Raw genomic sequence first — 26,511 nt, 5'->3', positions numbered from 1 at the left:
ATGAGGTAACGGACGATAGGTATTCAACACACTTAACGCATAGGTATTTCGGGTACGACCTTAACTGACCAAACGTACTAGAAAAATTACCGTAGTCTACGATTACTAAGATAATCAAACACTGATCCTCGGTCTGAGTCCGTCGTATCAAATGCAGTTACAGGAACATTGCGCCGTCACTCAAATAGCATGTCACTTCAGGCCCTGAACATGGAGGAAGGGGAGAAATGACTAAAATAGGAGTACACTGAATTTAGGTATTTTTTTTCTCAGTATTGGTGTTCTACTGATGATCCGGACAGTATAGCCGTTAGCATTACTGTAAAAAGTGGAACATTCGACAATCTGAAATTAGCGCTCGAAGCTTGTAAACATCATGATGGTAGGCCAACTACTTGGGTAGGAATCAGCACAGCACGGTTGTGTAGATAGATACATCTGAAGATTGTCCGCTCTGAAATCATAGTACAATTGTATCACGACATCAGTACTGAGATTATGACGAAACAGTTACCTGTGTGATTCAGATTTAACAACAGAACATTTGTCGGGTAGACATGATACAATTATCAAATTTTATAAAACAAGAAAAACACCCGTCATTACCTCGGCTTATATGCACGAACTAACATTCATGTAACTGAAATTTGTATTGCCCCTGTAGTATTACGTAGCATAAAATTATTATACCATTGGGCACACTCAAAAATATTAAGCAAGTAAAATGCAATTGCACAGCAGAAATAGAGACATACTACATTAGGGAATCATCTCATATAATCTGGCGTGGTTGAACAACAAAGAAGTGAAGAAATGCACTATGGCGGATAACAAATTAAAATAAAAGCTGAAATATAAGATAGGGGAAAATTGGATGGGAAAATTCGGAATACATGAAACAAAATGTCAAATTTGTGAGATAAGTTATTGGGTCAGACAGGAAGGAATTTTAAATACGATTCAAAGAACACATTAGCAGAGAGAAAGGTTCAACGGCGACAGCAAAGCACTTTAAGATAAGGCAGCAATCTTTAGAAAGCGTCCGGACAGCTTGAAATTACTGCATTTAGAATAAAAAGCTGGTTGCTTCAAAATTTAGAGGAAATAGACATATTTTGCCTTTGAAAGTCGAACGAGTCAAGTGTTAAACAAAAATACAGTAGTTTCCAATGTTCATTTCTGGGTACAATTTAGCGATGTTCTCGCGAAACGCCGCCACCTTCCTAATCTCCTTAGTAGTTATTAAGTTTCAGTGTTTCTTGCTTGAGATTTAGAATGTAAGTGGTGAGTACATTTTGTGACGTGAATCGAGCGTTGGTCATGAGGATTCGATTGGTTATGGTTGGGTGTATGGGATGATGTGTCAGTGAATATTTTGTTCTGTCACGTCTCAGTAGATGCAAACATTGTGACATGGCTGCAAGATTTCTTTTGGGTTTTGCTGTAACACGACATACAGACGTTCAATGGCTTTTGAGTCACCAGATGTACCGGGTGATCAAAAAGTCAGTATAAATTTGAAAATTGAATAAACCACGGAATAATGTAGATAGATAGGTAAAACTCGACACACTAGCTCGGAATGACATGGGGTTTTACTATAACCAAAAAAAAAAAAAAAAAAAGTTCACAAAATGTCCGACGGATGGCGCTGGACAGTAAAACTGCTACTGTGACGGGTGAGAGGTACGCCGATATGTTACAGAATCGCATCATCCCCAGCCTGGCTGATAAACATCTGCTGGAACGGACGATGTTTATGCAGGATGGCGCTCCACCCCATATTGCTAGACGCGTGAAAGATCTCTTGAGCCCGTCGTTTGGTGATGATCGTCTGCTCAGCCGCCGCTTTCGTCATGCTTGGCCTCCCAGGTCCCCAGACCTCAGTCCGTGCGATTATTGGCTTTGTGGTTGCCTGAAGTCGCAAGTGTTCGTGATCGACCGACATCTCTACAGATGCTGAAAGACAACATCTGACGTCAATACGTCACCATAGCTCCGGACTTGCTTTACAGAGCTGTTCACAACATTATTCTTCGACTACAGCTATTGTTGAGGAATGATGGTGGACATATTGAGCATTTCCTGTAAAGAACATCATCTTTGTCTTACTTTTTTATGCTAATTATTGCTATTCTGATCAGATGAAGCGCCATGTGTCGTACATTTATTTGAACTTCTATATTTTTTTGGTTCTAATAAAACCCCATGTCATTCCAAGCATGTGTGTCAATTTGTACCTCCCTATCTACATTATTCCGTGATATCTTCAGTTTTCAAATGTATACTGACTTTTTGATCACACGGTATAATTGGTAGCACTGAAGTATATGTAACAAGATAGCACCAACTTTGGTGAGTGATTGGCAGCGGAGTTTCGTTAATAAACAGAGTTCTGTGAGAGCGTTAAGCACCATAGATAATTACGAACTTTATACCGTAATACGTGTAATGGTGAGTCTCAGATGTCTGACATTGCAGATTTGCTGCTTGCTTGTTATTTTGGACTGTGCCTGATGGCATGGTAATTTTAAGTTACGTTATAGTACATGGGCAATAAAGAACTATTTTCATTACTTCTATGTTAATATGTGTAATAATGTTAATTTACGTCTTACGTTTGCCTTGTTTTTGAGACCTGATAATAGGACCCTGTTTTAAAGAAACGTGCTGTGTTTTCAAATTAAATAAATTACACATTTGGATAAATGGTGCATCATAATCTCCATCGTGATATCATCTGAAATTGTTTTACGGTGTTCTGGAGGTATATACATGACATTTGTCATTCCATCTTGTGGTATGTGCCACTGAAGACTCTGGACGGTAATGCTAAAGCTTAGTTGGGAGATACTATACTACAAAAAAAGGTATCACTCAAAATGCGCAACCAGAGTGCTCTTTGAACTAGAGTCGTTTTATCCATGCTTTAAATTCTCTTGGTAGACATACTGCAGCTAGCCCGATGCATTCGTTGACTGTCCTAAATCTGGAGACCATTTTTTGTTGAGCAACAACATGAACTGTAGAAACCCACCAGAAAGCTTAATAATTCCGAGAACTTCGGGTTTAAAGCGCTGTTGGCCATTGGTGGTGACCATGCGCTGCATTGGGACGTGAACAGCAATAATTGCTTCACGTCTTTCTGAACTGTCCCATTGCTGGAAAAAAGTAGTCCTTTCATGATCTGAGACATATAGACCGAATTTACGGACAACAAGCATCACTAGATTCCAAAATATTACATTCGATATGACACGATGCAATGTTACGTGTGATGGCGCAAATGAATCAAAAGTTTATCTTTATATACTAGTTACATTTCATCTGATCTGATAATTTTTCCGTTGCTGTGAAAGTTTCCTACCACTGTTGCTTCACGCCATAACTTGCATTTTGACGTTTCTCAATTAAGAAAAAGGACAAAGAGACAACAGTTGTCTTAGTCCTTCTGACTTACTTGGGTTTCCAGAAGAGTTGTCATTTTCTCTTTACCGATATTTCGACAGTTTCCCCAGTTGTTTTCGGGCTGTGTCGACCGCTGAGTTAGTTGTTCGTTGACAGGACCCTTCAGTACTAAGGTACGTAACACATTAAGAGTCTCGAACAGTAGAGTTTCTAATAGGAAATCGAAATATCCTAGGCCAGTAAAAAATGGTGAAGAAGTTTTGCAATCAAGGCATTCTCCTCGGCAAATCATTGTACCACAAAAACTAATTTATCTTGATATTGCAACAAGATCTTGCCAAGGGTATTTCTTCTAACAACTTCTCATTAATATCATCTCACCAGTTGGCCAGTAATCGCTTCTGAGCTTTGAAATTTCAGTGGTTACACAGAACTATGCGTCTGTCTCACTGAGGTACAGAGTACAGATTAACTGTAGCATTTTATATTTGTTGGTCTTCTGAGATTTTGAAAAAATTTTTAAAAAATGCTTATTTTGGGTTTATTTATCACTACAATCTTAGACCACACATGAGGCTATCGCCTTAAAAGCATCGTCTCGATCAGCTGACATGGCAGCATGCGTTTGCAGGCGACTTGTGAAATGCTGTTCAAATGTCTCTGAGCACTATGCGACTTAGCTTCTGAGATCCTCAGTCACCTAGAACTTAGAACTAAAACCTAACTAACCTAAGGACATCACACACATCCATGCCCGAGGCAGGATTCGAACCTGCGACCGGAGCGGTCGCTCGGTTCCAGACTGTAGCGCGTAGAACCGCACGGCCACTCGGACCGGCTGAAATGCTGTTAACTTTCTTTTAGTATAGTCAGCAAATGTTTCTACATTACAGTGTTGAAATATTGAACACCGCTTGGTTGAACCGAAAAATATGTGAGAGAAAGTAATTTTGCATTCCACAGGTAAAGTTGTTTCGGGAACATAAAAAAATTTTCGACCACATTTTTCCAGAAAAAACAGTGAATTTACAGGCTGAAGCTGAGAGATATCGTTAACTAGCGAATTTTAACGATCTTATATTAAGAGTATGTATTTGTGTCTAAATAATAATAATTCAACGATTTGGGACATTATATAACCATCTCGTACATAAATATTGGCTGTGGCTCTAAAACGCGCTGAATGACGAAGATTTTGAGAAAATAGAATATTAGTCTCTAACTCACTACAAAATGTGTTATAATGTGTTACGCTTCCTATCTCGATAATGTTTCGCTCTCTGCACTAGTTTATGCAAAAGTCATGAAACATGAACGTGTATTTTCTGTAAAAATAAACAGATGTCATTTCTTATAAAAGCAAAAAAAGATAAAAAAAGCCACACGCGTACTGTTGAGCAATCGTCAGAAAACGAAATGTTCATGTCAAACTAACTTTTTGTCTTCTACTTCTGTGGCAGCGGTGAAATAAATTACTAGTATGCCCACCAAACATAGGAATTAGCTGAATTGTTAATCTGTCGCTTCTAAAAAGTAAAAGTCTATCAGTACAATGGTTCGAACTGTTTGTTTCCTTTTTACCTGGCCAAATGTAAACATGCGGTAACACTAATACAACAAATCGTTCAATTTCTAAAATCGATGCTTGGTTTCAGCTATAAATGAGAAAAACTTTGTAACTGCTGATTCCACTTCACGTACGCGTAACGACAGAGACTCGGCTTTTTGTCCTCCGTCACGTGACGCGGTTTCAAAGTTAGCATAGCAAAGATAGGGGCGTGCGTCGTCTGTATGTATCTGTGTCTGAGACCGCAATTATTTGCCACAGGATAGTTTAGCTTATTCTTGGATTATGTTTGTACCTTCTGTTGACCGACGTCCCTCTGGCAACTTCGAGCATTCGAAAGTAGACACGTCGGTTCAAAAATCAGGGCAGTTATCCTCTTGATGACATTTGAATATGGGCATTATTTTCGGTGGTTTTAAACGTACTGACACTTCGTCAGTGTGACGGTCAGTCAGTTGTAGAGTGAGTTCAGAATGTTGCCTCAACGCGGCATGTCCATCGCCTGTCTCGTTGTCAACAAATTGTGCGTTAGTACCCCGCAACAGGCCAGCGGACGCTGGCGATGAACGAGTCAGGCCTCTGGAAACGTCAGCGAGGAAGCGTGTTGATGCTGCTAATCATTTCCTCGTGACGGACTCGTCGCAGAATCGGGGATTAACCGCGTGTGCGCCCACTTTTTTACTTCAGGGGTAGCTGGCAGAGGAACCTGATCCATATTGTGCGCATCATCATTGTTAACATCATAAATTCATTTCGGGTCAGATTCCGTGGACGGTAAAAAGAATGAAATTCCTCGTATGGAAATACTACGAAAATAGTGTAGATTTAGAACGCTAATCGTATAAAGTAAAAAAAAAAGACAAACGCATGCTTTTGAACCTCTTCGAGAGCTAGGAATAATTTGCAAAATATCTTTGACCAATGGAACATGATCAGCAAAAATAAATGACGAAATCAGGGTGGGTACTGTCAGGGGCCACACAGGGGTACTAGAGTCACTTTTGTTTTTTCCTTTATATAAACGGCATATCCTCTGTACTTTCTCACTGTAATTATAATATTAACGAAAATCTTCTTCAATTGCATGTCAGCGCCAGACTTGACCTTTTAAACGTACCTATAAACTACATTATGTTCAAGCCAACAAAATTTGACTTAAGCAGAACTCCATAAAGACAGGAGAATTTCTGATATATTGTCAAAGACTCACCATCTCGCTTTTGCCTGAATCGCTTTAGGAAATCGCTGTAAACAGCACGGAAAGCCCACACAGTTCTTCACTTAGACATCTCGTTGAAATACTGAGTGAACAATCAAACTACACTGAAAATGGCCGGCCGGAGTGGCCGCGCGGTTAAGGGCGCTACAGTCTGGAACCGCACGATCGCTACGGTCGCAGGTTCGAATCCTGCCTCGGGCATGGATGTGTGTGATGTCCTTAGGTTAGTTAGGTTTAAGTAGTTCTAAGTTCTAGGGGACTTATGGCCACAGCAGTTGAGTCCCATAGTGCTCAGAGCCATTTGAACCATTTACACTGAAAATAGTGTGTGTGCCAGGAAGTACGAGCTTCACTTCACGACTTGCAAAGAAAAACAAACTTCACTTCACATCATACAAAAGAACACAAACCTTTTCTCCAATGATATCAAAAGGGAAACGGTTCATTTCCTAACAGCTCCCATATTCGACTATTTCAATGTTCTGCTTTCACAATAGCAATTCCCAGCATGATAATCTTTCCCTAAATTTCTGTGTGAGGCATATCACTAAAACGCTCCGGATTGAAACTGCCTACAGATAGTTTCCTGATGACGCACAGTAGGAAGTCATATTTACCGTTTTCTAAGACAGCTAGACCGAAAACTCCTTAATCACAACTTCAAGTATCTATTCCCAAATGAAATTTTCCCACGTCAGTAAGACTTATAGAAACTCGATTCTCATTTTATAAAAGTAAATTAATCATCACAATGTTTACGCTCAGCCTTAAGTGTTGCAAGCAATCGACTATGGGATAACTTTCCCGTGACATCATAGAAGTCACTCATTTACGTATCCCTTGAAGTACTGGTAGTTCTGCCTTCTTTTCTTCACTGAGCTCATATTCATCACATTTTGCAGTCTCATGACGGTTAAGTCTTAAACACTTTCTGAGTCGCTACATAGCCCTACGTTTCCTCCTTTTCTTATTTGACATTTTCTTTTTCTTCTAATCGTGGGTTTTGGCTTTATATTACAGAAATTGATCATATAGCGACAAGAATATAATAGACTGGTTATTTTACTAAGGAAATAATCTTGATTTTGAACTGTGGCCTACCTCTGGCACATCACAACGTATCAACTCTGTGAATGAACAAGCGGTTTGCGATAGACATCTTCTTGTGCTCCGTCGGAAGGCTTACTGACGCTTGCATGGTGGCACAAATATTAGAGATAGCGAGTTCAAATATTGAGTTAAACTTTAAACCTCCCCAGTATGTATTCCATAAAGTGATGACATGTGACACAGCTGTTATTCATTCATCACGATATTATTTCTGTATGTAATCAGGGCTCTGGATCAATTGTAAGCTTACACACTTCAACAAATGTCACAGCGTTACAATGACAGTAGCCTCAGGTACGCATTTATACATCTTTAAAATGTAAACTTTCATGTCTGCAAACGTTACATTTATTAAAATACGAATACTATAGGCTATTGTGCGTGATCGAATGAACCAGCCGCCTTCCGAACGATATAATAAATCGAACAGTTTAGGACAGTACATGCTGTTCCGCCTTCTAAAGACACAGGAGAAGAAAAATCCTAATCCCAGTCACAAATATCGTCCAGTACTCAGTAAGATCATATTTCGTTCAAGTATACCAATGTACTCCGCAACGCTTGCACATGAAAACGGGTTCCATGACAGTAATGAAAGATAAATTCATTTTTTCTCGGAACGGCGAACACTACACCCACAATAACGTTGGTAATTTGCTTCTGTTAACGTGAATAATATTTTTGCATATGACACAATATTTCATAGCCAAACAGAACACCAAGTTCTATGTAATTTCCTTCACTATAAGTGAGCTTAGATGAAATGCAAATCGTATTACTTGTGTTTCGAATGGCATATTCCAGGCGCGTTAGAACGCCAGTTGTAAGAACGTCGTAGAAAATGATATAATGTAGTTGATCAAGGCAATGCATTCAATGTGAAACTCATAATACTAACAAGAAAACTGAATCCATTACGATAGAAACGTAATGCATTATATAAACGGAAAAATCCACACATTCTTATGTAACAGACCATTATGCAAATTATACTCTGTGTCCGACCGACGTCTAATCATATGGTTTGCTATTTGTCGTTGTTACCAAAAAAATCAGTTTATGACACAGAAATTAAATGTAAAGGGCAAGTGAATTCTTGCATGGGAAACAGCAAAAAATAAAGACTTAGTGAGAAATTAAAATTGTTGCAAAGACAATTAATTTTAACCGTAGTTAGCGTCTTACGAAACAGACAGAACTCAAGAACTTGAAAAAGGTCTTAAACTATCAAAACAAGTGATATCTTGATAGAAGCAAAAGTAACTACAGTTGAAAATCTAGATGTGCCCTAGCTATGAAACATACATAGGCTTCCGATGTACCTCGAGACCTATTCATTAAATTCAATCTTCTAGAATAGGGAACATGTTTTATGCTCAAAAATTATGACGTTTCTGGAGAATGAAAATCTCTTCTATAAAAGTCAACTTGGATACCGCAAATAGATGGTTCAAATGGTTCAAATGGCTCTGAGTACTATGCGACTTAATTTCTAAGGTCAACACTCGCCTAGAACGTAGAACTAATTAAACCTAACTAACCTAAGAACTTCACACACATCCATGTCCGAGGCAGGATTCGAACCTGCGACCGTAGCATTCGCTCGGTTCCAGACTGCAGCGCCTAGAACCGCACGGCCACTCCGGCCCGCCGCAAATAGAGATCTTGCAAAACTCAGCTCACTCTGTTCCTCCACGAGATCCATAGCACTGTAGACAACAGCACTCAGGTTGGTGCTGTTTTCCTTGACTTCCAGAAGACATTTGACACCTTCCAGTACTGTCGTTCAGTGCGAAATATACGTGCTTATCGGGTATCTCAACAAATATGCGACTGGACTCAATGCCTTCTTGCAGGTAGAACTCAACATGTCGCTTTTAATCACTCTTAACAGAACAAAATCGACAGATGTAAAAGTAATTTCCAGAGCACCTCAAGAAAGTGCTGTAGGACCCTTATTGTTTACATTGTATATAAATGATCTACTAGAAAGCGAAGAATACTCTGTAAGGTTGTGCGCAGGTGATACGCTTTTTTGTAACAAAGAGCAACTCTAGAAGCCAGTATCTGTTTGGACCCTGAACTCTAGAGAATTGATGAAAGCTGCATGCCCTGGCAGTTAACCTGAACGTAAACAAAAGTAACATATGGCACAGACATAGGAAAAGAAATTTGCTACTGTACGGATACATTATTGACGACAAAATGATGGAAACACTATCCACCTTAAAATATCTAACAGTATCCGTCCCACGCGACCTTAAGAAGAATGACCACATAAACGAATAAGAGGAAAAGCAGATGCCAGACTGTGATTCATAAGAAGAATCTTAAGGAAATGTAATTCATCCACTAAATAAATGTCTTACAACACATTTTTTTGTCTTATTCTTGAGTATTGTACATAAATCTTGGACTCTTACCAGAAAGGACTGACGGAACAGGTAGAGAAGATACAAAGAAGAGCAGCACGTTTCCTCAAGCGATCGTTTAGCCTGCGAGAGAGCGTTACTGAGATGCTCAATAAATTCCATTGGCAGAAGCTACAAGAGAGGAGTTGTGCATCAAGGAGAGGATTAGTATTGAAATTTCGAGAGAGCGCTTTCCGTGAAGAGACAAAAAACATTTTACTTCCTCCCATATACATCCCGCTTAATGATTACGACAAGAGAATTCGAGAAATTAGAGCCAATATATAGGATTAGCGACTATCGTTCTTCCCACGCGCCAATCGCAAGTAGAACATGGTAGGGGGATCAGTTAGTGGTACCAGAAGTACACTTCGCCACACGCTATTAGGTGACCTGCTGAGTGTGATATAGATGTATACTTCATGTCCCAAAGTCTAATCAACATTCAAAAATCGAGGACAACCCTCCTTTTCGATTTCCACTGTAAACTGGATTTCTGAATCGATGGAATCAAATGAATGAAAAATTCATGAAATATATCTTCACAATGGAGCCACACAATAAACATGTCGTCAAATTATCTCAAAAATACTGTGAACTTCAAGCTATCATATTCCATGGCCTTCTCCTCGGCGTCCTACATTAACAAATTTCGTACCAAGGACGACAAGGAACTACTCATGGTGACATCGCCAGTACGTTTTAAAAGTTGGTTATTAAATAACTAATTATTATTGTGATCGTTTCATAGCTTTGGTTATTGATAATAACTTGACACCAGTGAATATGAGTTTAATTTGTACACTACAGCACTGCAGATGATCACTATGTGATTGAAAATCGATTTTGCTGTCAATAAACCACCAACATTACGGCCAACGCTGACCTTCCTTCTGATTTCACGTATATCGTCGTTGTGCACACAGCACTCTATGGAGTCGCCAGTCAGCATTAAATAACAAATACGAATTTATATTTACGTGCAAATGATTACGAGGACAGTCTGGAGAATGAGCTTCTACGTTTAATGAGGGTTTTCCAAGCCAACGGGAGTTCTCCAACGCAGATACACAAGGCGCTATCAGCAAACCAAAGGTGGGCATATGGGAAGCAAAAAAAGATACAGAAACATTTAAATCCATGGCTTTCTTGCCGTATGTGGGAATCCGTCGAAAATAGGACAGTTCGTCAAAGTAATTTGTCGCCCTCCAACGAGACAGCAGCATTCTTGGGTCACGTTAAAGAAGATCTAATGCTCCGGGAGGCTGATGTTACGAGGTCCCCTGCAATTGTGGCCTTTCATACATCGGGCAGATGACTCGTGCAGTCCATGAAAGACTTACCGAAGGTATACCCGGCTCTTACAGCTCCATAAATCGACCGTTACAGAGCACTGCATTGACGCTGGTCACACTGCGCTGTACGAAAATTTCAAAATCTTACCCTCTACTTTATCTTTTGGAGCTCTGATGTGAAACAAGAAGTTGAATTTCGTTTTGCGATTAATTCAGTTAATACAGATACAAGTTTTAGCTTGTAAAAGTCATGGTATCCGGCAATAGGCGTTGTTGTTGTTGTTGTTGTTGTGGTCTTCAGTCCTGAGACTGGTTTGATGCAGCTCTCCATGCTACTCTATCCTGTGCAAGCTGCTTCATCTCCCAGCACCTACTGCAACCTACATCTTTCTGAATTTGCTTAGTGTATTCATCTCTTGGTCTCCCTCTATGATTTTTACCCTCCACGCTGCCCTCCAATACTAAATTGGTGATCCCTTGATGCCTCAGAACATGTCCTACCAACCGATCCCTTCTTCTGGTCAAGTTGTGCCACAAACTTCTCTTCTCCCCAATCCTATTCAATACTTCCTCATTAGTTATGTGATCTACCCATCTAATCTTCAGAATTCTTCTGTAGCACCATATTTCGAAAGCTTCTATTCTCTTCTTGTCTAAACTATTTATCGTCCATGTTTCACTCCCATACAGGCTCCATACAAATAGTTTCAGAAATGACTTCCTGACATTTAAATCTATACTCGATGTTAACAAATTTGTCTTTTTCAGAAACGCTTTCCTTGCCATTGCCAGTCTACATTTTATATCCTCTCTACTTCGTCCACCATCAGTTATTTTGCTCCCCAAATAGCAAAACTCCTTTACTACTTTAAGTGTCTCATTTCCTAATCTAATTCCCTCAGCATCACCCGACTTAATTCGACTACATTCCATTATCCTCGTTTTACTTTTGTTGATGTTCATCGTATATCCTCCTTTCAAGACACTGTCCATTTCATTCAACTGCTCTGCCAAGTCCTTTGCTGTCTCTGACAGAATTACAATGTCATCGGCGAACCTCAAAGTTTTTATTTCTTCTCCATGGATTTTAATACCTACTCCGAATTTTTCTTTTGTTTCCTTTACTGCTTGCTCAATATACAAATTGAACAACATCGGGGATAGGCTACAACCCTGTCTTGCTCCCTTCCCAACCACTGCTTCCCTTTCATGTCCCTCGACTCTTATAACTGCCATCTGATTTCTGTACAAATTGTAAATAGCCTTTCACTCCCTGTATTTTACCCCTGCCACCTTTAGAATGTGAAAGAGAGCATTCCAGTGAACATTGTCAAAAGCTTTCTCTAAGTCTACAAATGCTAGAGACGTAGGTTTGCCTTTCTTTAATCTTTCTTCTAAGATAAGTCGTCAGGTCAGTATTGCCTCACGTGTTCCAGTGTTTCTACGGAATCCAAACTAATCTTCCCCGAGGTTGGCTTCTACTAGTTTTTCAATTCGTCTGTAAAGAATTCGTGTTAGTATTTTGCAGCTGTGACTTATTATACTGATAGTTCGGTAATTTTCACATCTGTCAACACCTGCTTTCTTTGGGATTGGAATTATTATACTCTTCTTGAAGTCTGAGGGTATTTCGCCTGTTTCATACATCTTGCTCACCAGATGGTAGAGTTTTGTCAGGACTGGCTCTCCCAAGGCTGTCAGTAGTTCCAATGGAATGTTGTCTACTCCGGGGGCCTTGTTTCGACTCAGGTCTTTCAGTGCTCTGTCAAACTCTTCACGCAGTATCGTATCTCCCATTTCATCTTCATCTACATCCTCTTCCATTTCCATAATATTGTCCTCAAGTACATCGCCCTTGTATAGACCCTCTATATACTCCTTCCGCCTTTCTGCTTTCCCTTCTTTGCTTAGAACTGTGTTTCCATCTGAGCTCTTGATATTCATACAAGTCGTTCTCTTATCTCCAAAGGTCTCTTTAATTTTCCTGTAGGCAGTATCTATCTTACCCCTAGTGAGATAAGCCTCTACATCCTTACATTTGTCCTCTAGCCATCCCTGCTTAGCCATTTTGCACTTCCTGTCGATCTGATTTTTAAGACGTTTGTATTCCTCTTGCCTGCTTCATTTACTGCATTTTTATATTTTCTCCTTTCATCAATTAAATTCAATATATCTTCTGTTACCCAAGGATTTCTACTAGCCCTCGTCTTTTTACCTACTTGATCCTCTGCTGCCTTCACTACTTCATCCCTCAAAGCTACCCATTCTTCTTCTACTGCATTTCTTTCCCCCATTCCTGTCAATTGTTCCCTTATGCTCTCCCTGAAACTGTACAACATCTGGTTTAGTCAGTTTATCCAGGTCCCATTTCCTTAAATTCCCACCTTTTTGCAATTTCTTCAGTTTTAATCTACAGGTCATAACCAATAGATTGTGGTCAGAGTCCACATCTGCCCCTGGAAATGTCTTACAATTTAAAACCTGGTTCCTAAATTTCTGTCTTACCATTATATAATCTATCTGATACCTTTTAGTATCTCCAGGGTTCTTCCATGTATACAACCTTCTTTTATGATTCTTGAACCAAGTGTTAGCTATGATTAATTTATGCTCTGTGCAAAATTCTACCAGGCTGCTTCCTCTTTCATTTCTTAGCCCCAATCCATATTCACCTACTATGTTTCCTTTTCTCCCTTTTCCTACACTCGAATTCCAGTCACCCATGACTATTAAATTTTCGTCTCCCTTCACTATCTGAATAATTTCTTTTATTTCATCATACATTTCTTCAATTTCTTCGTCATCTGCAGAGCTAGTTGGCATATAAACTTGTACTACTGTAGTAGGCATGGGCTTCGTATCTATCTTGGCCACAATAATGCGTTCACTACGCTGTTTGTAGTAGCTTACCCGCATTCCTATTTTCCTATTCATTATTAAACCTACTCCTGCATTACCCCTATTTGATTTTGTGTTTATAACCCTGTAGTCACCTGACCAGTAGTCTTGTTCCTCCTGCCACCGAACTTCACTAGGCGTGGGGGATGAAATAACCTTGATAAAAAAGAAAAAAAGCTGTTGCGTCAGTCCTTCGGTTGACTGAAGATAGCTGAACGATGTGGGCCGAAATGTTAAAAAGAGAAGAAGCGGAATTTATGCGGTTGCACGCTCGACATTTAATGGGACCGTGTTTGCGCAGCGAAGTCACGAAGATGCATATTTTCCATAACCGGCCGTCTGTTAAAGTCGCTCATGTCAGTGGATTTCCACAGTTTCGGCCCGGTTCGTCGCCAGGATGATTCCCCATTCGTTTCTGCTGGCTCATATACTCGTACTTACCTTAATGTGACGTCAGTCTGTTCGTGTCCTCCGTCCTATTCCATTTGCGGTTTGAGCGTAGAAAGAGCTGTTATCGGTATGCATTCTTACAGGTCCGATCTTTGAAGTCTTACCAGCATATGATTCTTGTCTTGGAATGTTTCCTCTTGGAATTTTAATAGAAGCTCTTTCCCTGGTGTACAACGTATTTTTTTCTAGCATCTCCTATTTGAGTTTGGTTCGCCTCTGATGATTATGCAGGCGATCAGACCACAGGCTGCAACCGTTCCTTCATTTTGTTAAACATTTCTGGGACGTTGTCACGTTGACTAACCCGCAACCAATCGCACTGCGCTGAATCTTCCCTTCCCTTACATTAATTCAATTGGATAACGGCTCCAGACAGACGAATAAGTCAAGAATCAGTCTAAAGTTGTTTTGAAAAGTCATCTACCAAGTATCCGGTGATTTATCTGCAATCGTTTTGCCAAAGAAAGACGTTGTGGCTTCCTGTTTATATCGAACCACGCTTACAAAGATAAGTCTACTAGTATCCAACATAGCACTTAAGATGAGGGTGGAATTTGTGAGACTGCACATCTCGAGCACAGCAGTGTGCGGAAGAGAATTATAGACCTTAGGAAAACGGGTAAATAAAACAATCGAAATTAGGAAGATGTGACTGCACGAGGCTGATAGCATTAGAAATGAGGAGGTACAAAGCAGAATCGGCGAGGGAAGAGAAAAAGAACGAGAAGAGGGCCACAATGTAAGGATATATGTAGCTACAATAGACGAAAACCGTAGTTGAAGACGGACATTGGAATAAGCCAAACAAATAACAGAGGACGTTTGACGTAAGTGGTGCGCTGAGACGGGAGGATCACATAGGAGAGAAATGCGTGACGGGCTGCATAAAACCAGTATTAAGACTGACAAGAACTAAAAGGACTGCCGTGCATACGTCAAACTAACCTGACGTCAGTGATCTACGTTGTCCTAATCACAGTTCTGTTAACTGTAATGCAGGAAATACTCTCTACATTTTTAGTTATCACGAGTATCTTCTGTACTGTTAACTGAGAAAAAATATCAACAGGAACGCCTGACATCAGATATGCGAGTACATGTGGCTTCCGAATGTGCTTAACGTAAATCAGTTTTCCAATTCGCCTCTAGATGATCGTGTAAATACTCCAATATCAATTTTAAAAAAGCAGTTTCTGTGTCACATTTTGTCTACCACCATCTGTGTTTGCTCACACGTAAACATTCCTCTATTTTTGAAACATACTTATGGTTTCAGGTTTCTAACTGCTTTTCAAAAATATTAGATGAACTGAACAAGTCGGCATTTGTGTAGCGAAGGAAAAGAGAATACACGGTATTCAGAAATGAGTTGTCCACCTCCTATACTGAAGCGAAAAGAAGCAGAAATTGTACAAACTAAATAGGGAACTCGAACAGCTGATTTTCAAACTCATTGTGAGAATAGTGCAGAGCCCTTATTTACCCATGTTAGCAAAATCGATTCAGACCTAAACATCTAAACTAGTCAGCCAAAATTGATTTTCGACAGTCGGCTTGCTTCTTCCGAAAGCTGCTAATCATGAAAAAAAAACTTTTGTGCTATTTAAATTTATAACTCTCTTCATTCCTTGGTACTGAAGATGAAAACAAAGTTGGAAAATTTAAATACCTCTAGCGCAGCGTCTGTCTCAGCGCAGGAAACGAAACATCAGGCATATAATCTTACCGAGGAACACAGCCTAAATCTCAAAAATTCATACGTCGCCAAGGAAGTTGGAACTTGTTTTAGTTACGTACATTTGGTGAAAGTACTGTTCTAACTTCCAAGCTTACAATTCATCATTCGCGCTGGTTCTTTTCTTAGGTTAATAATTTTAAATTATCAACGTGCAGCTGCTAGCATTCTACGAGAGAAATCTCGTAACAGTCGCATGCTAATCTGAGCAACTGCCAGAGAAAAAAAAAGAAAAAAAAAATGCTCGCCCAGAAGCACTTCCAGTTATTCCGAACACAGAATTCGTATTGGAAGCTTCCTCATGACAAACGACATTCTGCTCTTTCAGCCTACTGTGGGCGTATTCCTACAGGACATACAAACATCACTCAGTAATCTAGTTAAGAAGCCCCATATTTCCATTTCGTTCGACGTGGGGTCGGTTTGTTTCTTTTTTCCTCCTTTTTTCCGGTATTCCTCCTCCGCTTCAGCAGGTTCGCTCCGAGTGGCTAGCACACAAGCAAAACAAAAAATATTAGTTATCATCTATTCCACACTGCGACGCTCCTGGATCCTGTAACTGTGTAACGTAACAACATTACAGGTTTGCATGGACGGGCTCACGAGTATGTAGTGTGGACGGGGAGGTCATAGTGTTCAAAACTAGATAAACGATGGCAAACGACTCCCTCTTGTGGTTTACGTGTAGATCAAAGCCTAAAATATGCACCTCCCATCCAGTGTAATCAACACATCCTTCTTTTTCCTGGGCTTGTCCTGTTTTTTCGCGGAGTCGGCGTGTTTATCTGTATTTGTCACTGTTAGCGGTACGGGGTGGCTGGATGCCCTTCCTGTCGCCGTCTGTTCGCCCCTTCAACCCCACCTTCGCACCACGGTAGGTATATTTGTGTCTGCGTCCAGTCTTATCCCATGTGGAAGTGTGCGGACGTTCCTTAAACATTTGCGAATCGTGTAACACAGGCGGGATGTGACAGAAGCCGGTATTCACCTATGCGGATGTGGGAAACAGCCCACAATATCATAAACGTCTAAGAAAATTCACACCCGATGCATCCGTACTCGCTTCGGCGGTATATATAGTAAAATTGGAACGATACGTAAAAGATTAGCATGGCCCCTGGGCAAGGATCACACGCAAAATCGTGAAGTATTCCATGGCCGGCACGGTAGCTCAACGTGTTCGGTCAGGGGGTTAGATGCCCTCTGCAATAAAAAAAACTGAGTGAATGGATCAACGAAGAACTTAAACGGACGTCATAGGACGTCTGCCCCGAACAAATGGAACACAACTGTAACGAACAAAATGAGATCAACAAAAAGAAACATAGTGCTACGATGGTGCAATTGTCTGCCGGCACGGGAGCTCAGCGTGTTCGGTCACAGAGTTAAGCTAGCATCTGTAATAAAAAGCAGTGTGAACGGATGAATGAACATCCTGAACGAGGGTCATCGGACGTCCGCCATGAACAAATTTAACGAACAATATAGAACAAATGAGTTCAACAAAAAAAAAAAAGAGGTAATGTCTTTGATTAGTAAGCCAAACGTCATTGGTCCCTTGTTCGAAACACGCCACCGATTAAATTTTGATTAATAATCAGCATGGGAGGCCGAAAAAATCGAGTATGAGAAGTAACCCTCCTTCCGCAACAACCTTGTCAAAGAGGGCGGAGGAGCGGACAGAGGTTCAGGGCACAAAATCTGAAAAGGGAAATGCAAATACCCAATCTAGATATAGTACGGTTTCAGCGAAGTGAAATGGAAAGAAGACAAGGATTTCTGGTCAGATGAGTACAGAGTAATATCAACAGCAACAGAAATTGACATAACTGGAGCAGCAGAGATTGGTACAACTGAAGTAGGGTTTCTTACGAATAGAAAGGAAAGGCAGAGAGTGTGTTACTGTGAACAGTTCAGTGATAGGATTATTCTTATCAGAAACTACAGTAAACCAACACCGACAACGGTAGTTCAGGTACAAATACCAACGTCACAAGCTGAAGTTGACGAGAGACAGAGAATATATGATGATGTTGAAAGGCTAGTGTAGTACGTAAGGATAGACCAAAATCTAATAATCATGAGGGGCTGGAATGCATTTGTAGGGGAAGGAGCAGAAGAAATGGTTACAGGAGAATATGGGCTTGGGACAAGGAATGAGAGAGGAGGAAGACTAATTGAATTCTGTAATAAATTTGAGCTAGTAATAGCGAATACTCTGTCAAGAATCACAAAAGGAGGAAGTATACTTAGAAAAGACCAGGTAATATGGGAAGACTTCAGTCAGATTACATCATGGTCAGACAGAGATTCCGAAATTGGGTGTAAGACATACCCAAGAGCGAATCACAATGAAGTAGTGATGAATAGTAGGCTGAAATTCAAGAGATTACTCGGTAAGAATCAATACGCAAAGAACTGAGATACAGAAGTACTAAAGGCTGACGAGACACGCTTGAATTTCTCTAAGGCTATAGATACAGCAATAAGGGGTAGCTCAGTAGGCAGTACAGATGAAGCTGAATGGACATCTCTAAAGAGGGCACTCACAGAATTTGGAAAGAACAACATAGGTACAATGAATGTAACTGCGAAGAAACCATGGGTAACAGAAGAAATTCTTCAGCTGATCGATGAAAGTAGTAAGCAGAAAAATGTTCAGATGTATTCAGGAACACAGAAATACAACTCGCTGAGGAATGAAATCAACAGGAGGTGCAGGGAGGCTAAGACGAAATGGCTGCATGAAAAACGTGAAGAAATCGAAAAAGAAGTGAATGTCGGAAGAACTGACTCAGCGCACAGGATACACAAAACATCCTACGGTGACATTAAAACCAAGGGTGGTAACATTAAGAGCGCAACGGGAATTACAAAAAAATGGATCTGAGCACTATGGGACGTAACATCTGAGATCATCAGTCCCCTAGAACTTAGAACTGCTTAAAACTAACTAACCTAAGGACATCACACACAGCATGCCCAAGGCAGGATTCCAACCCGCGACCGTACCGGTCGCGCGGTTCCAGCCTGAAGCGCCTAGAACCGCTCGGCCACACCGGCCGGCCACGGGAATTACACTGTTACATGCAGAGAAGAGAGCGGACAGGTGGAAAGAGTACTTTGAAGACCTCTATGAGGCGGAGGAAGATTTGGCTAATGTGATAGAAGAAGAAACAGGAGTCGATTTAGAAGAGATAGGGGATCCAGCATTAGAAATTTAATTTAAGAGAGCTTTGGAGGACTTGGGATCAAATAAGACTGAAGGAATAGATAAAGTTCCACTAGAAGTTCTAAAATCATCGGGAGAATGGCAAGAAAATGACTGTTCTCGTTGGTGTGTAGAATGTATGAGTCTGGCGACATACCATCTGGCTTCCGAAAAAAATATCATCCACACTATCCCGAAGACTGCGAGAGCTGACAAGTGAGAAAATTATCACACAATCAGAGTAACAGCTCTTTCATCCAAGTTGCTGACAAGAATAATATAAGGAGAATGGAAAAGAAAATTGAGAATGTGCTAGATCACGAACAGTTAGGGCTTCGAAAAGGTAAAGGCACAAGAGAGGCAATCCTGACGATGCGCTTGATAATTGAAGCAAGACTAAAGCGAAATCAAGACACGTTTATAGGATTTGTCGACCTGGAAAAAGCGTTCGACAACGTAAAATGGTGCATGTTCGAAATTATGAGAAAAATTGGGGTAAGCCATAGGGAGAGACGGATCATATACAATATGTACAACAGTCAAGAGTGAATAGTAAGAGTGGACGACCAAGAACAAAGCGCTCGGATTAAAATGGGTGTAAGACAGGGATGTAGTCTTTCGCCCCTATTGTTTCATCTATACATCGAAGAAGCAATGATGGAAATAAAGGAATTAAAATTCAAAGTGAAAAAGTATCACTGATACGATTCGCTGATGACATTACTATCCTGAGTGAGAGTGAGGAAGTATTACACGATGTGCTGAATTGAATGAACTATCTAATGTGTATGGCATATGGATTGAGAATAAATCGAAGGATGACGAAAGTAATGAGAAGCAGCAGAAACAAGAACAGCGAGAAACTCAACATCAGGATTGGCGGTCACGAAACAGATGAAGTTAAGGAATTCTACTACCTAGGCCGCGAAGTAACCAACACCGAACGGAGCAGTGACATCAAAAGCAGGTAGCCCTGACAGAAAGGGCGTTCCTGGCCAAGATAAGTCTAGTCTTCATTTGAGGACGAAATTTCTAAGAATGTAAGTCAGGAGCACAGCATTGTACGGATGTGAATCATGGACATTCGTAAAACCAGAATAGAAGAGAATCGAAGCATCAGAGATGTGATGCTACAGATAAATGTTGAAAATTAGGTGGACTGATAAGGTAAGGAATGAGGAGGCTCTGCACAGAATCGGAGAAGATAGGGATATGTGGAAAACACAAGGAGAAGGAGCAGGATGATAGGACATCTGTTAAGACGTGAGGGAATGTCTTCCGTGGTACTAGAGGCAGCTGTAGAGGGCAAAAAAGAAAAGAAAAAAAAAGGAAAAGAAATAAGTTCACAAGATGAATAAGCTAGAGCGTCTAGAGGATGTGTCTATGCGGTCAATAAGGAGCAGTACTAGATCACCAGCGTGTAGTTCTGCCAAATGCACTGCCGAAAATATACAGTACACCCTTTCAGAGGTTTCCATTTCATTCAAGATTTATTGTTACAGTATCACATATGGAGTACATGAAATGACTACATTTATGAATCAATAGCACAAGCGCTTCTGAGGTATCAGTTAGCGACCAATGCTGAAGCACCCATATTAGTACGTGGTGTTGCCTGCACAGGCGGCAATTCAGATGCTGACCCTGGCATCCAGTCGATCGGACAGTTGACGAATGCTGTTCTGGGATACGATAAGCCACGCGTGCCCCACCTGTTCCCGTAGTTCTTTAAGAGTTGTTGGTTAACGAGTGGCACGAGCCACTTATCGTTCCGTCACATCCCATACGTGCTCGATTGGAGTCACGTCCGCTGATCTTGCTGGACAGGGGTGTTGCCGCACTTCTCGCAGGGCAGCCAGTGTTGCTTGGACGAATGCACTCTACGAGACAGCGCTCGCCAGGTCTACGTCTTACGCGTAAACAACCATTCACTTGCGTGCAGGCAAAATTGCTTCCATCGCTGAAGACCACGTCGTATCATTACATCTTCCAAGTGATCCTCCGACGGCATCAGTCAGCTGTGCACGTCGATGCTGTGCCGTGAGTGGAAGACGCGCTAGAGGTGCGCATGTCCGTAGTTGCACTGCTACTAATCGGTTCGTAACAGTCCTTGTTGACACATCTTACCTGCACTGTGGTATCTGTACGATCTGCCATTGCTGCCCTTACAATACGACGATCTTGACAGGCGGCTGTGCTGCCTGGACTTCTAGAATCTCGTTTAGAGGTGTGAAAATACTCGCGTGACCACTGACATCAGCTTCTTTCCACAACTGTCGCAACAAGTCCTACTTGCGTTGCATTTTTTTCCGAAAGGACTATCCCACAACTCAGAAGATGATAATTTGACCCCTTTCAAAATAGCTCATTTGACTATGGGAAGAACGGCGCGTCTTCGTGGCATGGTTACCTGCTTGCTACTCATATCTGCACCACTCTGAGCCTTCTGTCTATGAACATTCCCTACTAAAGGATAGAAACAGATGACGCTCTGATAGCTATGCAACTGCGGTACCTGTTGACAGACGGCTCTGAAATCATCAGTACATCTAATATCTCCCTAGTGGCATATGCCATATACTTCATCTTCCCAGGTGTACAAATTTTTTCCGGCAGTATATTTAACATTATTATTGAAACCGTTGGTAGGAAAATGTAATCACCGCAATCGTAATTCTACGGATTTTATACAAGGACTTAGCAACATCAGGCTAAATAGTATGGATCTGCTGGTGACTTTTGACGTGGTGTCATAACATACCAATTAACCTTTAAAGGATTCTTTGTCACTTAGTGGGCAACAGTTTGCCAAAACATCACAGCTTTATTTGTGCATCTGGCACCTTATTTTCAGTTTAATGGTGAATTTTATGAGCAGATGGATGGAGATGTTAACGGAAGCCCCCTCTCCCTTCATAGTAGCTAATTTATTTATAGAACGTTCAGGAACAGTACAAAAGTTAATCATAAGGTTTTCATAATCAACTCGAAAATACATCGAACTGTATACATGAAAACTTTATGGTGGTGTTGCTCCTTTTCTACCTATTTACCCTTCAAGACGATAAATTTTTCCCGATGGCGAATAACTTGGTGGAGAGTGATATCTATCGCCTAGGTAGCGGTACATAGAGATTACATCCCAGGTAAACAATGCGTAAGAAGTTCATTTGATTATTCACGAACACATAAAAAGTACGCTTCTCAGATCGAAAGCAATAATACGAGTTGTCCCCCTTCGGGAGTTTGATTTACAAAAAACGTTAATTTCGTTTGGTTCACTTAAAGTTACAGAAAGAGAGGAAATAAATGATTGACTAGCAGAAGGCCAGATCTGAAATAATTAAAAGTTTGAGATCTGGACTCAGTACGAAAGTTTTAAAGTTAGTATCGCAATTGGAAGTTCACTGTTCAATCTTGTTCTCCACGAAGAGAGACATTGTACTCTTAATTGGCGTAAGGCAAAAGGTTAAATTACCAGAGTTGAAGTCACTGTCATTAGTACAGTAGCAATTGAAAGTTTAAGACCACAACACGAATGTGTTCAATAGAAGCCAGGTATTGGTGGAATTCAACGACGGAACTGGTTGCTTCACGTAGCGGCCGTTTCTCATAGAATAACAGGCGTCGAAGCTCGACCAGGTGCGATGGTTCCTAAGGAAGACTGTGACTGCTGTCAGCGCTTGACACAAGGAGCTCTCTCTGAGCAGACTGTCCTGACACGACTGAGCGCCGGCCTAAATACGATGGAGGCGCCAGGATACTGTTTGAACTATCTGTGCACAGTGACTCCGCGGAAGCAAATAGGTTCGCGGGACCAGCCACTTCTGATGGCGATGCTGCTGCCGCCTTCTGGCGAGAAGAGCGCTCACTCTTGTCAGCTTGCTGAGTATGCCACCAGCTGCGCAGTGTTTGCCGGGTAGCCGAGACGCAGCAGAGACTGACTGTTGAAGTTTACATTTTGCTGTAATGAAAATCCATCAACTTGAAAATCACCTCGTAGTGATTCTGTAAACGCCTGCCCATTAATGTTTTCTTCATCTAAGGAAGGAGAGAATGCAGGGTATGGTACAAAATTTGGTAGCCCAAAGAAGCAACACATGCAATGGTGCCCTGTGCAGAAGGCCCTATGGCGGCACCGTAGAGCAAAAACGAATTTTTGGACAGCTTCCCGCAACGCTTAGTCTAGACAGCCTTTCGTAACCTTGTCAGGAGAGTTTGGTAGCATGCTCCTGTGACAGTTTCCCGCTTACGAGTATCATCTGCTAGCACCACACCAGGTCAGTCCAAAAAAATACTCATCACTTTGCATGATGATAACTGTGTCGTCACCTATTTCGGCGGTGGTGAAACTATGTGTTTCCATTGCTTGCTTTGCCCCTTTGTCTCTGAATCATAACAATATATCGAGCACTTCTCCACTCTGATTGCGCGGCTAAACAATCTTGACATAGCTGCAACATTTCCCCTGTTATCTCGTTTCGGTGGGCTTTATGAGAGGGTGTGAGCAAGCGCAGAGCACAGCGTGAGGAGACTTCTGGCATCAAAATATTGCGCAATATCACGAAAACTGATCCATGAGCAATTTCCACTTTTTCTACAGTCGCTTCGATTGTGATAAGCCGATCTTTTGAGGCCCACGGCCTCCACTTCGCTTGTAATTCCCGATTCTTCATTCTTTAGATTTGTTTGACACAAAGAAAGTGTCTGTGGCCACCTAACTCTGTGTCACACATTACATAACGTTACCTTAATATTCTACGCTTCTGTCAAGTCAGCATGGCTTTTTGTAGCGTTGTTCCCCTTCAAAAGCAGAAAACGAATTACATCACGGAAGTTTACTTTATCAAAAGGCTCTGCCATTATGTTTTGATCCTGTAGCGGCGTGCTGCTGTATTGTGCAGCTAGAATTTCAAACAAACAAAAAATTAATAGAATAATCTAATTTTCCCAGGTGATAATTAACAGTTTATACTATCCTTGATAAAGCTAAAAAAATGTGTGTGTGAATTCCTAAGGGACCAGACTGCTGAGGTCATCCGTCCCTAGACATAGGCACTACTTTAACTTAAACTAACTTATGCTAAGAACAACACACACTCCGATGTCCGAGGGTGGACTCGAGCGTCCGGAGGGAGAGTCCGCGCAATCCGTGACATGGTGCCTCAAACCACGTGGCCACTCCGCGCGGCGATAAGGCAACAGTATTAATAAACTAGCATCATCAAGCAGCCTTTCCCTAGAATTTGGACTGAAAGATTCCATAAACTCATCGCTTTTCATCTTCGAAATAGCCGAATCTTCCAAAACGAAAATATCTAACAGCAGCCTGAAACTCGATTTTTTCTCCATTTTCTACCACGCTTATCATATTACCCGGTGTGCACTGGTGTGGAAAACTTAATGATGAAAGTAATTTTCGCTTGATGTGTCACTCCCAAGTAAAGTTGCTCGACGGAACTTGGACCCTACATAGAAAGAACTGCTACAGTACTAAACAGAAAGTAAATGAAAGAAATATTCAATGAGACAAACAGAAATGACACTTTTATTGAAAGACGATGATTACACTGTAGTCACCGCGAACAGTGAATTTACTTTCAAAACCTTTTCTTGAGTATTTGCTAGCGATTCATCATGAACATTAACACATTTAATCACACTATGTGAGCGTGTAAGTAGTTGCCAGTGGGTAACTGATGAAAACAAATTAAATTTCTTTCAACAAATGGAAATTTTATTCCTAAAAGCCCTTTTTTTAACAGATTTAAAATTGTAACCAGAAAGCACCCTCAAAATATCAAGTTACAATTTTACTCAGATGCAGAAAGAACAAATATAGGCAGTATGAGCTTTCTGGCTGAGAACCTTGCCGCTGCCTTTTGACACGGCCGTAGTCACGACCACTCACAACAACCTTTGAAAGACTACACTGGTGCAAATCTGCAACACATCAGATTACTTTAAACTACAAATTTTAACAACCCATACAAGCACATAAACTATGCACCCCGTAGGAGGGATGGAGATGGTACAAAACACTAACATTAAAAAAAATTAACTTGCCACCGAAGATGCAACTTGATTAAAAAAAAAACTCTTAGGGTGGAAAGATGGCAACCTTATATCCTAAAATGACCATTTAAATTAAAACCCATGAAATGTAGTCTTACATAAAATATACAAACACGCTCTACATTACACATATACCACCTCTCAAGATGATAGGCAAGATAAAAACATATTTCAGGTATTCGGCCGTTACACTTCAAGAAATAAATTCGTTAATACCGAATCCTACAAACATGACAGAGGCAGCTATTAACGTACGGCAGACCGACAGACAGACAGGCACTAACTGCCTAACAAATGCGGACGGGAGACAGACGAGCAAGCTGGGGACGAGAGACCGACCAAGAAAACAAGTAGAATTTAACAAGTAAATGAAACAACATATCACGAATCACCTAACTTCACATCTTTCAATCGTATCGACTTAGAAGCTTCACTTGTTTAAATCGCCAAGGGAACGTAGACCTCAATATGTGATATAATCTTCAACGTGATACTTTTACCTGTTTCTCAGAAAAAAGGTTTCGATCAGTCGGGTAGACAGACAGACGGGTAGGCAGGCAGGCAGCAGGACAACTAAGTGATCCTAAAGGTGTTCCTTTTTCACCGATTGAGGAACTAAATCCTAAAAATGAAGTCAGAAGCGAACGCAGCCCTAGAAAGGCGCACATGGGGAAGTAATACAGTGTCGCAGTAACGTTGGTGAGTGAGTGTGCCATGTTCAAAGATTTGGAGGTCGGTACGCCCACGCAGCGTTGTCGCTCCACACTACGACCCTGGACCAGCAAAACGATCGTGTTTGGCAATGTTCCTGGGCGCATAGCATACCCTCATTTTGCGAGAGGTGGAAGCACGTACTTTCTACCTTAAGCTTTTACAACCAGTACAAGTGGCTGACGCTTAACTACTGCAAGTCGTGTTCATATGAAGCTTCCAACAAAAGCGGTGTAAGAACAATGTTGAGAAGCATTGTCACAATTTACCGCTTTTTCATACGTTTTTGCTAGACTTATTAATATACTCCAGAAGGCACGTAAAAGTTTTCTAGAATTTCAACACACACAACAATGTTCATAAAATTCGCAAAAAGGCGGCGCACACGAGTGCCCTTCATTAGGATAACTAGCGACTGCAG

At 41.0% G+C, this 26,511-nt stretch overlaps 1 protein-coding gene and 1 non-coding gene across 2 annotated transcripts in view; both read left to right on the top strand.

Annotated features, from left to right (window-relative positions):
* The window catches only part of LOC126473985 (potassium voltage-gated channel subfamily H member 8), a 493,833-nt gene that overhangs the window by 239,792 nt on the left and 227,530 nt on the right, over positions 1–26,511 (top strand). The gene's annotated exons all lie outside the window — the stretch shown is intronic.
* LOC126424572 (U6 spliceosomal RNA) lies at positions 17,149–17,255 on the top strand. The gene has a single exon (XR_007576195.1). It is a non-coding gene; the product is annotated as a U6 spliceosomal RNA (small nuclear RNA).

Source organism: Schistocerca serialis, chromosome 1 (genome assembly GCF_023864345.2).
Source record: "Schistocerca serialis cubense isolate TAMUIC-IGC-003099 chromosome 1, iqSchSeri2.2, whole genome shotgun sequence".
Classification (NCBI taxonomy): Eukaryota; Metazoa; Arthropoda; class Insecta; order Orthoptera; family Acrididae; genus Schistocerca; species Schistocerca serialis.
This window is presented reverse-complemented; position numbering and strand designations above follow the sequence as displayed.